The sequence below is a fragment of the Fistularia commersonii genome, chromosome 32 (genome assembly GCF_037954325.1).
Source record: "Fistularia commersonii isolate RoL2024-O1a breed Wild chromosome 32, RoL_Fcom_v1.0, whole genome shotgun sequence".
NCBI classification, from domain to species: domain Eukaryota; kingdom Metazoa; phylum Chordata; class Actinopteri; order Syngnathiformes; family Fistulariidae; genus Fistularia; species Fistularia commersonii.
In genome coordinates, this window is record NC_141315.1 from 726,916 (window position 1) to 740,310 (window position 13,395).

Here is a 13,395-nt window from a genome sequence, read left to right on the forward strand (position 1 = left end):
AACCAGCTTGATGAAATCCATTAGTTTTTTCCACTCCTAATCAAAAACGCTTCAACTCGGTTAGATAAGACGTTTTTGAACGAATGGCTATATCTTTTGAACATGTGATGGGATTAAGCTGAATTTGACATATTTTTTGCAAAATCATGTCCTAAACAACATATTTCAACAGCAGAAACCAGATTAATGAAATTCATTAGTTATTTCCACTCCTAATCAATAACGCTTCAACTCGGTGAGAAAAGCACTTTTTTAACGAATGGGTATAGCTTTTGAAAATGTACCTGGATTACACTGAATTTGACATAAATTGTACAAAATCTTGTCCTAAACAATTTTTCAACCCGATAAGATAAACACTTTTTGAACGAATGGCTATATCTTTTGATTTTGTCGCTGAATTACACTGAATTTAACATATTTTATGCAGAATCATGTCCTAAACAACATATTTCAACAATAGAAACCAGATTAATGAAATTCATTAGTTATTTCCACTCCTAATCAAAAACGCTTCAACTCGGTGAGATAAGCACTTTTTGAATGAATGGCTATATCTTTTGAAAATGTACCTGGATTGCACTGAATTTTACATAAATTGTACAAAATCTTGTCCTAAACAACATATTTCAACCCGATAAGATAAACACTTTTTGAACGAATGGCTATATCTTTTGATTTTGTCGCTGAATTACACTGAATTTGACATATTTTGTGCAGAATATTGTCCTAAACAACATATTTCAACAGCAGAAACCAGATTAATGAAATTCATTAGTTATTTCCACTCCTAATCAATAACGCTTCAACTCGGTGAGAAAAGCACTTTTTTAACGAATGGCTATATATTTTGATCTTGAAGCAGGGTTACACTGAATTTGACATATATTGTGCAGAATCATGTTCTAAACAAGATATTTCAACAGCAGAAACCGGCTTGATGAAATTCATTAGTTATTTCCACTACTAGTCAAAAACGCTTCAAGTCAGTGATATAAGAACTTTTTGAACGAATGGCTATATCTTTTGAATTTGTACCTGGATTAAACTGAATTTGACATATTTTGTGCAGAATCATGTACGAAACAGCATATTTCCACAGCAGAAACCAGCTTAATGAAATTCTTTTTTTTTTTCCACTCCTAATCAAAAACGCTTCAACTCAGTGAGATGAAGACTTTTTGAACGAATGGATATATCTTTTGAACCTGTGATGGGATGACACTGAATTTGACATATATTGTGCAGAATCTTGTCCTAAACAACATATATCAACAGCAGAAACCAGCATGATGAAATTCATTAGTTATTTCCTCTCCAACTCAAAAAAGATTTAACCTCTGTAAGATAAGCACTTTTTGACCTTATGGCTATATCTTTTGAACTTGTAGCTGGATTACATAGAATTTGACATGTATTGTGCAGAATCATGTTCTAAACAACATATATCAACAGCAAAAACCAACTTGGTGAAATTCATTAGTTATTTCCACTCTAAATCAAAAACGCTTCAACCCGATAAGATAAGCACTTTTTGAATGAATGACTATATCTTTTGAACCCGTGATGTGATTACACTAAATTTGACATATATTGTGCTTAATCATGTACGAAACAACATATCTCACCAGCAGAAACCAGCTTGATGAAATTCATTAGTCATTTCCACTCAAAAACAAAAAAAAGCTTCAACTCAGCGAGATAAGCACTTTTTGACCTTATGGCTATATCTTTTGAACTTATAGCTGGATTACACTGAATTTGATATATTGTGCAGAATCATGTCCTAAACAACATATATCAACAGCAAAAACCAGCATATTGAAATTAATTAGTTATTTCAACTCCAACTCAAAAACGCTTCAACTCGGTGAGATGAGCAGTTTTCGAACGAATGGCTATATCTTTTGATCTTGTCGCTGGATTACACTGAATTTGACATATATTGTACAGAATCATGTCCTATACAACATCTATCAACAGCAGAAAAAGGCTTGGTGAAATTCATTAGTTATTTTCACTCCTAATCAAAAACGCTTCGACTCGGTTAGATGAAGACTTTTTGAACGAAAGGCTATATGTTTTTAACCTGTGATGGGATTACACTGAAGTTGACATATTTTGTGCAGAATGATGTCCTACACAACATTTGTCAACGGCAGAAACCAGCTTGATGAAATTCATTTGTTATTTCCACTCCGAATCAATAACGCTTCAACTCAGTGAAAAAGTACTTTTTTAACGAATGGAATATATATATTGATCTTGTAGCTGGGTTACACTGAATTTGACATATATTGTGCAGAATCATGTCCTAAACAACATATCTTAACAGCAGAAACCAGCTTGATGAAATTCATTAGTCATTTCCACTCAACATCAAAAACGCTTCAACTCAGTGAGATAAGCACTTTTTGACCTTATGGATACATCTTTTGAACTTGTGGCTGGATTAACATGAATTTGACATATATTGTGCAGAATCATGTTCTAAACAAGATATTTCAACAGCAGAAACCGGCTTGATCAAATTCATTAGTTATTTCCACTCCTAATCAAAAACGGTTCAACTCGGTGTGAAGACTTGTTGAACGAATGGCTATATCTTTTTAACCTGTGATGGGATTACACTGAAATTGACATATATTGTGCAGAATCATGTCCTAGACAACATATTTCAACAGTAGAAACCAGCTTAATGGAATTCGTTAGTTATTTCCACTCCTAATCAAAAACGCTTCAACTCGGTGAGATGAAGACTTTTTGAACGAATGGCTTTATCTTTTTAACCTGTGATGGGATTACACTGAAATTGACATATATTGTGCAGAATCATGTCCTAAACAACATATATCAACAGCAGAAACCAGCATGATGAAATTCATTAGTTATTTCCCTTCCTAATCAAAAACGATTTAACTCGATAAGATATGCAGTTTTTTACCTTATGGCTATATCTTTTGAACTAGTGGCTGGATTACACTGAATTTGACATATATTGTACAAAATCATGTCCTATACAACATCTATCAACAGCAGAAACAGGTTTGGTGGAAATCATTAGTCATTTCCACTAAAAAACAAAAAAGCTTCAACTCAGTGAGATAATTACTTTTTTACCTTATGGCTATATCTTTTGAACTTATAGCTGGATTACACTGAATTTGACATATATTGTGCAGAATCATGTCCTAAACAACATATATCAACAGCAAAAACCAGCATATTGAAATTCATTAGTTATTTCCACTCCAACTCAAAAACGATTTAACTCGATAATACAAGTACTTTTTGAACGAATGGCTATATCTTTTGAACTTGTAGTTGGATTACACTGAATTTGACATATTTTGTGCAGAATATTGTCCTAAACAACATATTTCAACAGCAGAAACCAGATTAATGAAATTCATTAGTTATTTCCACTCCTAATCAATAACGCTTCAACTCGGTGAGAAAAGTACTTTTTTAACGAATGGAATATATACATTGATCTTGTAGCTGGGTTACACTGAATTTGACATATATTGTGCAGAATCATGTTCTAAACAAGATATTTCAACAGCAGAAACCGGCTTGTTGAAATTCATTAGTTATTTCCACTACTAATCAAAAACGCTTCAAGTCAGTGATATAAGAACTTTTTGAACGAATGGCTATATCTTTTGAATTTGTACCTGGATTACACTGAATTTGACATCTTTTGTGCAGAATCATGTCCGAAACAACATATTTCCACAGCAGAAACCAGCTTAATGAAATTCTTTTTTTTTTCCACTCCTAATCAAAAACGCTTTGACTCAGTGAGATGAAGACTTTTTGAACGAATGGATATATCTTATGAACCTGTAATGGGATCACAGTGAATTTTGACATATATTGTGCAGAATCTTGTCGTAAACAACATATATCAACAGCAAAAACCAGCATATTGAAATTCATTAGTTATTTCAACTCCAACTCAAAAACGCTTCAACTCAGTGAGATGAGCAGTTTTCGAACGAATGGCTATATCTTTTGATCTTGTCGCTGGATTACACTGAATTTGACATATATTGTACAGAATCATGTCCTATACAACATCTATCAACAGCAGAAAAAGGCTTGGTGAAATTCAATAGTTATTTCCTCTCTTAATCAAAAACGCTTCAACTCGATAAGAACTTTTTGAACGAATGGCTATATCTTTTGAACCTTCGATGGGATTACACAGAATTTGACATATATTGTGCAGAATCTTGTCCTAAACAACATATATCAACAGCAGAAACCAGCATGATGAAATTCATTAGTTATTTCCACTCCTAATCAAAAACGATTTAACTCGATAAGATATGCAGTTTTTGACCTTATGGCTATATCTTTTGAACTTGTGGCTGGATTACACTGAATTTGACATATATTGTACAATATCATGTCCTATACAACATCTATCAACAGCAGAAACAGGCTTGGTGGAAATCATTAGTCATTTCCACTCAAAAACAAAAAAGCTTCAACTCAGTGAGATAATTACTTTTTTACCTTATGGCTATATCTTTTGAACTTATAGCTGGATTACACTGAATTTGATATATTGTGCAGAATCATGTCCTAAACAACATATATCAACAGCAAAAACCAGCATATTGAAATTCATTAGTTATTTCAACTCCAACTCAAAAAGGCTTCAACTCGGTGAGATGAGCAGTGTTCGAACGAATGGCTATATCTTTTGATCTTGTCGCTGGATTACACTGAATTTGACATATATTGTAGAGAATCATGTCCTATACAACATCTATCAACAGCAGAAAAAGGCTTGGTGAAATTCATTAGTTATTTTCACTCCTAATCAAAAACGCTTCGACTCGGTTAGATAAAGACTTTTTGAACAAAAGGCTATATGTTTTTAACCTGTGATGGGATTACACTGAAGTTGACATATTTTGTGCAGAATGATGTCCTACACAACATTTGTCAACGGCAGAAACCAGCTTGATGAAATTCATTTGTTTTTTCCACTCCGAATCAAATACGCTTCAAGTCGGTGAGATAAAGTCTTTTTGAACGAATGGCTATATCTTTTGATCTTGACGCTGGATTACACTGAATTTGACATATATTGTGCAGAATCATGTCCTAAACAACATATCTTAACAGCAGAAACCAGCTTGATGAAATTCATTAGTCATTTCCACTCAACATCAAAAACGCTTCAACTCAGTGAGATAAGCACTTTTTGACCTTATGGATACATCTTTTGAACTTGTGGCTGGATTAACATGAATTTGACATATATTGTGCAGAATCATGTTCTAAACAAGATATTTCAACAGCAGAAACCGGCTTGATGAAATTCATTAGTTATTTCCACTCCTAATCAAAAACGGTTCAACTCGGTGTGAAGACTTTTTGAACGAATGGCTATATCTTTTTAACCTGTGATGGGATTACACTGAAATTGACATATATTGTGCAGAATCATGTTCTAAACAAGATATTTCAACAGCAGAAACCGGCTTGATCAAATTCATTAGTTATTTCCACTCCTAATCAAAAACGGTTCAACTCGGTGTGAAGACTTTTTGAACGAATGGCTATATCTTTTTAACCTGTGATGGGATTACACTGAAATTGACATATATTGTGCAGAATCATGTCCTAGACAACATATTTCAACAGTAGAAACCAGCTTAATGGAATTCGTTAGTTATTTCCACTCCTAATCAAAAACGCTTCAATCGGTGAGATGAAGACTTTTTGAACGAATGGCTTTATCTTTTTAAAATGTGATGGGATTACACTGAAATTGACATATATTGTGCAGAATCGTGTCCTAAACAACATATATCAACAGCAGAAACCAGCATGATGAAATTCATTAGTTATTTCCACTCCTAATCAAAAACGATTTAACTCGATAAGATATGCAGTTTTTGACCCTATGGCTATATCTTTTGAACTTGTGGCTGGATTACACTGAATTTGACATATATTGTACAAAATCATGTCCTATACAACATCTATCAACAGCAGAAACAGGCTTGGTGGAAATCATTAGTCATTTCCACTAAAAAACAAAAAAGCTTCAACTCAGTGAGATAATTACTTTTTTACCTTATGGCTATATCTTTTGAACTTATAGCTGGATTACACTGAATTTGACATATATTGTGCAGAATCATGTCCTAAACAACATATATCAAAAACAAAAACCAGCATATTGAAATTCATTAGTTATTTCCACTCCAACTCAAAAACGATTTAACTCGATAATATAAGTAGTTTTTGAACGAATGGCTATATCTTTTGAACTTGTAGTTGGATTACACTGAATTTGACATATTTTGTGCAGAATATTGTCCTAAACAACATATTTCAACAGCAGAAACCAGATTAATGAAATTCATTAGTTATTTCATCTCCTAATCAATAACGCTTCAACTCGGTGAGAAAAGCACTTTTTTAGCGAATGGCTATATATTTTGATCTAGTAGCTGGGTTACACTAAATTGGACATATATTGTGCAGAATCATGTTTTAAACAAGATATTTCAACAGCAGAAACCGGCTTGATGAAATTCATTAGTTATTTCCACTACTAGTCAAAAACGCTTCAAGTCAGTGATATAAGAACTTTTTGAACGAATGGCTATATCTTTTGAATTTGTACCTGGATTACACTGAATTTGACATATTTTGTGCAGAATCATGTCCTAAACAACATATTTCCACAGCAGAAACCAGCTTAATGAAATTCTTTTTTTTTTTTCCACTCCTAATCAAAAACGCTTCAACTCAGTGAGATGAAGACTTTTTGAACGAATGGATATATCTTTTGAACCTGTGATGGGATCACACTGAATTTGACATATATTGTGCAGAATCTTGTCCTAAATAACATATATCAACAGCAAAAACCAGCATATTGAAATTCATTAGTTATTTCAACTCCAACTCAAAAACGCTTCAATTCGGTGAGATGAGCAGTTTTTGAACTAATGGCTGTATCTTTTGAACTTGTAGCTGGATTACCCTGAATTTTACATTTTTTGTGCTGAATCATGTCCTGTACAACATATTTCAACAACAGAAACCAGCTTGATGAAATTAATTAGTTTTTTCCACTCCTAATCAAAAACTCTTCAACTCCGTGAGATAAGCACTTTTTGAACGAAAGGCTATATCTTTTGATCTTGACGCTGGATTACACTGAATTTGACATATTTTGCGTAGAATCATGTCCTAAAAAACATATTTCAACAGCAGAAACCAGCTTGATGAAATTCATTAGTTATTTCCACTTCTAATCAAAAACGCTTCAACCCGATAAGATAAACACTTTTTGAACGAATGGCTATATGTTTTTAACCTGTGATGGGATTACACTGAATTTGACATATTTTGTGCAGAATCATGTCCTAAAAAACATATTTCAACATCAGAAACCAGCTAGATGAAATTCATTAGTTATTTCCACTCCTAATCAAAAACGCTTCAACTCGGTGAGATAAGTCCTTTTTGAACGAATGGCTATATCTTTTGAACCTGTGATGGGATTACACTGAAGTTGACATATTTTGTGCAGAATGATGTCCTACACAACATTTTTCAACGGCAGAAACCAGCTTGATTAAATTCATTTGTTATTTCCACTCCGAATCAAATACGCTTCAAGTTGGTGAGATAAAGTCTTTTTGAACGAATGGCTTTATGTTTTGATCTTGACGCTGGATTACACTGAATTTGACATATATTGTGCAGAATCATGTCCTTAACAACATATCTTAACAGGAGAAACCAGCTTGATGAAATTCATGAGTCATTTCCACTCAACAACAAAAACGCTTCAACTCAGTGAGATAAGCACTTTTTGACCTTATGGATACATCTTTTGAACTTGTGGCTGGATTAACATGAATTTGACATATCTTGTGCAGAATCATGTTCTAAACAAGATATTTCAACAGCAGAAACCGGCTTGATGAAATTCATTAGTTATTTCCACTCCTAATCAAAAACGGTTCAACTCGGTGTGAAGACTTTTTGAACGAATGGCTATATCTTTTTAACCTGTGATGGGATTACACTGAAATTGACATATATTGTGCAGAATCATGTCCTAGACAACATATTTCAACAGTAGAAACCAGCTTAATGGAATTCGTTAGTTATTTCCACTCCTAATCAAAAACGCTTCAACTCGGTGAGATGAAGACTTTTTGAACGAATGGCTTTATCTTTTTAACCTGTGATGGGATTACACTGAAATTGACATTTATTGTGCAGAATCATGTCCTAAACAACATATATCAACAGCAGAAACCAGCATGATGAAATTCATTAGTTATTTCCACTCCTAATCAAAAACGATTTAACTCGATAAGATATGCAGTTTTTGACCTTATGGCTTTATCTTTTGAACTTGTGGCTGGATTACACTGAATTTGACATATATTGTACAAAATCATGTCCTATACAACATCTATCAACAGCAGAAACAGGCTCTGTGGAAATCATTAGTCATTTCCACTCAAAAACAAAAAAGCTTCAACTCAGTGAGATAATTACTTTTTTACCTTATGGCTATATCTTTTGAACTTATAGCTGAATTACACTGAATTTCACATATATTGTGCAGAATCATGTCCTAAACAACATATATCAACAGCAAAAACCAGCAGATTTAAATTCATTAGTTATTTCCACTCCAACTCAAAAACGATTTTACTCGATAATATAAGTAGTTTTTGACCTTATGGCTATATCTTTTGAACTTGTAGTTGGATTACACTGAATTTGACATATTTTGTGCAGAATATTGTCCTAAACAACATATTTCAACAGCAGAAACCAGATTAATGAAATTCATTAGTTATTTCCACTCCTAATCAATAACGCTTCAACTCGGTGAGAAAAGCACTTTTTTAACGAATGGCTATATATTTTGATCTTGTAGCTGGGTTACACTGAATTTGACATATATTGTGCAGAATCATGTTCTAAACAAGATATTTCAACAGCAGAAACCAGCTTAATGAAATTCATTAGTTATTTCCACTACTAGTCAAAAACGCTTCAAGTCAGTGATATAAGAACTTTTTGAACGAATGGCTATATCTTTTGAATTTGTACCTGGATTACACTGAATTTGACATATTTTGTGCAGAATCATGTCCGAAACAACATATTTCCACAGCAGAAACCAGCTTAATGAAATTCTTTTTTTTTTTTCGACTCCTAATCAAAAACGCTTCAACTCAGTGAGATGATGATTTTTTGAACGAATGGATATATCTTTTGAACCTGTGATGCGATCACATTGAATTTGACATATATTGTGCAGAATCTTGTCCTAAACAACATATATCAACAGCAGAAACCAGCATGATGAAATTGATTAGTTATTTCCACTCCAACTCAAAAAAGATTTAACTCTGTAAGATAAGCACTTTTTGACCTTATGGCTATATCTTTTGAACTTGTAGCTGGATTACACAGAATTTGACATGTATTGTGCAGAATCATGTTCTAAACAACATATGTCAACAGCAAAAACCAACTTGGTGAAATTCATTAGTTATTTCCACTCTTAATCAAAAACGCTTCAACCCGATAAGATAAGCACTTTCTGAATGAATGGCTATATCTTTTGAACCCGTGATGTGATTACACTAAATTTGACATATATTGTGCATAATAATGTCCGAAACAACATATATAAACAGCAGAAACCAGAATGATGAAATTCATTAGTTATTTCCTTTCCAACTCAAAAAAGATTTAACCTCGGTAAGATAAGCACTCTTTGACCCTATGGCTATATCTTTTTAACTTGTAGGTGGATTACACTGAATTTGACATATATGTTGCAGAATCATGTCCTAAACAACATATCTCACCAGCATAAACCAGCTAGATGAAATTCATTAGTCATTTCCACTCAAAAACAAAAAAAGCTTCAACTCAGCGAGATAAGCACTTTTTGACCTTATGGCTATATCTTTTGAACTTATAGCTGGATTACACTGAATTTGATATATTGTGCAGAATCATGTCCTAAACAACATATATAAACAGCAAAAACCAGCATATTGAAATTCATTAGTTATTTCAACACCAACTCAAAAACGCTTCAACTCGGTGAGATGAGCAGTTTTCGAACGAATGGCTATATCTTTTGATCTTGTCGCTGGATTACACTGAATTTGACATATATTGTACAGAATCATGTCCTTTACAACATCTATCAATAGCAGAAAAAGGCTTGGTGAAATTCAATAGTTATTTCCTCTCTTAATCAAAAACGCTTCAACTCGATAAGATAAGAACTTTTTGAACGAATGGCTATATCTTTTGAACCTTCGATGGGATTACACAGAATTTGACATATATTGTGCAGAATCATGTCCTAAACAACATATTTCAACAGTAGAAACCAACTTGATGAAATTCATTAGTTATTTCCACTCCTAATCAAAAACGCTTCAACTCGGTGAGATAAGCACTTTTTGAACTAATGGCTGTATCTTTTGAACTTGTAGCTGGATTACCCTGAATTTTACATTTTTTGTGCTGAATCATGTCCTATACAACATATTTCAACAACAGAAACAAGCTTGATGAAATTGATTAGTTATTTCCACTCCTAATCAAAAACGCTTCAACTCCGTGAGATAAGCACTTTTTGAACGAAAGGCTATATCTTTTGATCTTGACGCTGGATTACACTGAATTTGACATATTTTGCGTAGAATCATGTCCTAAAAAACATATTTCAACAGCAGAAACCAGCTTGATGAAATTCATTAGTTATTTCCACTTCTAATCAAAAACGCTCCAACCCAAAAAGATAAACACTTTTTGAACGAATGGATATATCTTTTGAACCTGTGATGGGATTACACTGAATTTGACATATTTTGTGCAGAATCATGTCCTAAAAAACATATTGCAACATCAGAAACCAGCTAGATGAAATTCATTAGTTATTTCCACTTATAATCAAAAACGCTTCAACTCGGTGAGATAAGTCCTTTTTGAACGAATGGCTATATCTTTTGAACCTGTGATGGGATTACACTGAAGTTGAAATATTTTGTGCAGAATGATGTCCTAAACAACATTTGTCAACGGCAGAAACCAGCTTGATGAAATTCATCTGTTATTTCCACTCCGAATCAAAAACGCTTCAAGTCGGTGAGATGAAGTCTTTTTGAACGAATGGCTATATCTTTTGATCTTGACGCTGGATTACACTGAATTTGACATATATTGTGCAGAATCATGTCCTAAACAACATATCTTAACAGCAGAAACCAGCTTGATGAAATTCAGTAGTCATTTCCACTCAACATCAAAAACGCTTCAACTCAGTGAGATAAGCACTTTTTGACCTTATGGATACATCTTTTGAACTTGTGGCTGGATTAACATGAATTTGACATATATTGTGCAGAATTATGTTCTAAACAAGATATTTCAACAGCAGAAACCGGCTTGATGAAATTCATTAGTTATTTCCACTCCTAATCAAAAACGGTTCAACTCGGTGTGAAGACTTTTTGAACGAATGGCTATATCTTTTTAACCTGTAATGGGATTACACTGAAATTGACATATATTGTGCAGAATCATGTCCTAGACAACATATTTCAACAGTAGAAACCAGCTTAATGGAATTTGTTAGTTATTTCCACTCCTAATCAAAAACGCTTCAACTCGGTGAGATGAAGACTTTTTGAACGAATGGCTTTATCTTTTTAACCTGTGATGGGATTACACTGAAATTGACATATATTGTGCAGAATCATGTCCTAAACAACATATATCAACAGCAGAAACCAGCATGATGAAATTCATTTGTTATTTCCACTCCTAATCCAAAACGATTTAACTCGATAAGATATGCAGTTTTTGACCTTATGGCTATATCTTTTGAACTTGTGGCTGGATTACACTGAATTTGACATATATTGTACAGAATCATGTCTTTAATGATTTCTACCAAGCCTGTTTCTGCTGTTGATAGATGTTGTTAGTCATTTCCACTCAAAAACAAAAAAGCTTCAATTCAGTGACATAATTACTTTTTTACCTTATGGCTATATCTTTTGAATTTATAGCTGGATTACACTGAATTTGACATATATTGTGCAGAATCATGTCCTAAACAACATATATCAACAGCAAAAACCAGCATATTGAAATTCATTAGTTATTTCAACTCCAACTAGAAAACGCTTCAACTCGGTGAGAAAAGCTTGTGCAGAATAATGTCCTAAACAACATATATCAACAGCAGAAACCAGCATGATGAAATTTATTAGTTATTTCCACTCCAACTCAAAAAAAGATTTAACCTCGGTAAGATATGCACTTTTTGAACAAATGGCTATATCTTTTGAAAATGTTCCTGGATTACACTGAATTTGACATAAATTGTAAAAAATCTTGTCCTAAACAACATATTTAAACAGCAGAAACCAGCTTGATGAAATCCATAAGTTATTTCCACTTTTAAACAGAAGCTCTTTAACTCGGTGAGATAAGCACTTTTTGAACGAATGGCTATATATTTTGATCTTGTAGCTGGGTTACACTGAATTTGACATATATTGAGCAGAATCAGGTCCTAAACAACATATATCAAAAACAAAAACCAGCATATTGAAATTCATTAGTTATTTCCACTCCAACTCAAAAAAAAGATTTAACCTCGGTAAGATATGCACTTTTTGAACGAATGGCTATATCTTTTGAACTTGTAGCTGGATTACACTGAATTTGACATATATTGTGCAGAATCATGCCCTAAACAACATATTTCAACAATAGAAACCAACTTGATGAAATTAATTAGTTATTTCCACTCCTAATCAAAAACTCCTCAACTCGGTGAGATAAGCAATTTTTGACCTTAAGGCTATATCTTTTGATCTTGAATCTGGATTATACTGAATTTGACATATATTGTGCAGAATCATGTCCTAAACAACGTATATCAACAGCAGAAACCAGCTTGATGAAATTCATTTGTTATTTCCTCTCTTAATCAAAAACGCTTCAACTCAGTGAGATAAGCACTTTTTGATCTTATGGCTATATCTTTTGAATTTATAGCTGGATTACACTGAATTTGACATATATTGTGCAGAATCATGTCTTAAAAAACATATATCAACAGCAAAAACCAGCATATTGTAATTCATTAGTAATTTGCACTCCAACTCAAAAACGCCTCAACTCGGTGAGATAAGCAGTTTTTGAACGAATGGCTATATCTTTTGATCAAGTCGCTGGATTACACTGAATTTGACATATATTGTGCAGAATCATGTCCTACACAACATCTATCAACATCAGAAACAGGCTTGGTGAAATTCAATAGTTATTTCCTTTCTTAATCAAAAA